This window comes from Octopus bimaculoides, chromosome 10 (assembly GCF_046866305.1).
Source record: "Octopus bimaculoides isolate indiv1 chromosome 10, ASM4686630v1, whole genome shotgun sequence".
Lineage (NCBI taxonomy): Eukaryota > Metazoa > Mollusca > Cephalopoda > Octopoda > Octopodidae > Octopus > Octopus bimaculoides.
In genome coordinates, this window is record NC_142937.1 from 84,671,326 (window position 1) to 84,673,825 (window position 2,500).

Sequence of the window (2,500 nt, forward strand, 5' to 3'; positions counted from 1 at the left end):
TGTAGACGAGCATGTGTATCTGTATGTGTGTGTGTGTGTGTGTGTGTGTAAAAATATTCCTTGTAAATAATTTAACGCCGGACGTTTCTTTTCCTATTATTTCCTTGTTTTTTGAGAGTTTTTTTTTTTTGAGAGTTTTTTTTTCACACGTCGTTTAAATTCATATCAGAATGAAAGACAGCGTTGCCATTTGGTGAGGTCGAAAAATACCTGCTACCCACCATTGTTAGCTAACTTCCATCAAACTGGCTGGCGTCAGGTAAAGACAGCAGAATCGACCATCCACACAGCAACCTATCCATGGTACAAGACAAGACATAGTTTGTCTTAACATCTAAAAAAGCCTTGCTGCTGTGTGTACCAAGCAGCAATCACCACTACTACACATACAACCAAACTATAGAAGCGCTGATGGTGATGACAGAAGTGGTCGGAAAGTGGAGGCAGCACTGAACGGTGGTAGTAGCACTGTAGAAGTAGTATTAGTAGTAATAGTAGTAGCAGCAGCAGCAGTGGTAGTAGTAGTAGTAGTTGTAATAGTAGAGTAGCAGCAGCAGTAGAAAAGTGGTTTTAGTAATTGATGCTGTCTAAGACAGACGTTCGTTAGCACCCTGTTGTTGCTCACTGAGCGCTACAGACTTTTATGATCAACGGCATTCCAGCCATGGCCATCAAGTTTTTTTTTTCTGCATATTTACGATTACATGCTACGATGTCATTCTTTCGTTGTTGTTTTCTTTTCTTTTATTTTTTTCTTTAAAAGGTGGTTGTGTATGCTTCGAAGAAATATTGGCTGCTATTTCTAACAGGTCCAGCGACCAGGGAGAAGCTCTAAGAAAACGGTGTTGATAATAATGTGGCTTTTGTGGCGGCGGAGGAACCGAACTGTGATAGCGGCGAGGGTGACGGTGTTAGTATAGATTATAGAGGAGGTTGTAGTAATGCTGGTTAACTAAGCCAGTAGTAGTAGTAGTAGTAGTAGTAGAGTGACGGCTTTTGCTATGATGGTGGTGGTGGATGGGGCGAAGGCGATAATGTTAATTCAGCTATTATTATTACTACTACGTTCAGTAGTAGTATTGTAGTAGAAATAGAGGTGGTTGTTTAACGAAACAGTAATAGTAATACTAGTCAGTGATGGGGGTAGGCAATACGATAGGGTTGACCATATTTCTGATAGTCATAGTGGTGGTGGTGGTGCTGGTGGTGAGTTTGTTGTTGCTGATTAACCCCAGGCGATCCAGATGTGAACATTTTGGCTTGTTATGTGTCAGAGATTTATACACAATGTACAATGAGGCTTTCCTGTTTGTTTATTTGTTTATAACAAAGTTGGGGCAATATATGAGGAAAATTTGGCTTCTAATTTTAGCAGGTCGAGCCATTTTCGTAGAGGATCGTTCCTCTTTAGGTTGTAGATAACGATGATGATGTTGCTTGCTTCCGTACTTGTGTAATGTGGTAAATGGAATTGTTTCCGTATTAATGTCAGTCTGTGGTGGCAGCGGCTTTGGCAATAGTGATAGTGGTGGTGGTGGTGGTGGCGGCTGCTGTGGTAGATGTGTCTGGTAGTGGTGGTCGTGTGAGAGGGGGTGATGGGTGTTTACGTAGTATTGGTGTTGATAATGATGGAGACCAAAGTGTATTAGTGTTGAGAGTAGTAATGATGGTGGTGGCGGTGGCAGTGTAGTGATGTCAGAATTGGCGGTAACAACGATGGTGTCGAGAAACAGCAACAACAGCAGCAGCAGCTCAGTGCGTGTTCGTTCATTCAGTTTAAAATGAGGTCTGAACTCTAGAGACAGTTACAGACCTTGTTTCTGTTAGGTTTTTATGGTCACACACACATATACTCACAGCTTGTTTGTATGTATATATATGTATATGTGACGTACATGTTTTGGCGTATATATATATATATATATATATATATATATATATATATATTTATACACACATGTATATGTGTGTGTGTGTCGGTAATACAGTGCAGTGCAGTTGTACGGAAGCGTCAAACACGCCGGGATATAAATATATCTGGTATATATAAATGTTGGTATGTATGTGTATGTGTTATATACATATATATAGATATTATTTATATTTATATTATGAATATGGAGTGGCGCACATTTGTGTGTGCAATTGGGAGTGTGCGTATATTCATAGTATTGTGGTTCAATATTAAAAAACATCCTGTATATATATATATAGATAGAGACATACATACGTACTTACATACGCTCACATCTACATTATTCACTTGCATACACACAGACACATGTATGCGCACATATTTATATAAATATATATATATTTAAGATCCGGTTGGCATGTGTAGGTCGAGAACTAAGCAGTTTGGTGAAGAAAACACGTGTTTATATATATATATATATATATATATATATATATATGAGAGAGAGTGTGTGATGGGGGTGTTAGTGTGTGCATGTATGTATTGTTTTAGTTATCGTACGATTGTGGTATAGCAAAAAAGAAA

General features: G+C 38.6%; 1 protein-coding gene across 1 annotated transcript in view; it reads right to left on the bottom strand.

Annotated features, from left to right (window-relative positions):
• LOC106871600 (putative E3 ubiquitin-protein ligase IRF2BPL) overlaps window positions 1–458 on the bottom strand; it is a 77,421-nt gene extending 76,963 nt beyond the window's left edge. The window contains exon 1 of the mRNA XM_014918129.3: window positions 1–458. This exon is cut by the window's left edge and continues 1,382 nt beyond it. The gene's annotated coding sequence lies outside the window, so the exon portion shown is untranslated.
• Between the last annotated feature and the right edge of the window lie 2,042 nt (window positions 459–2,500).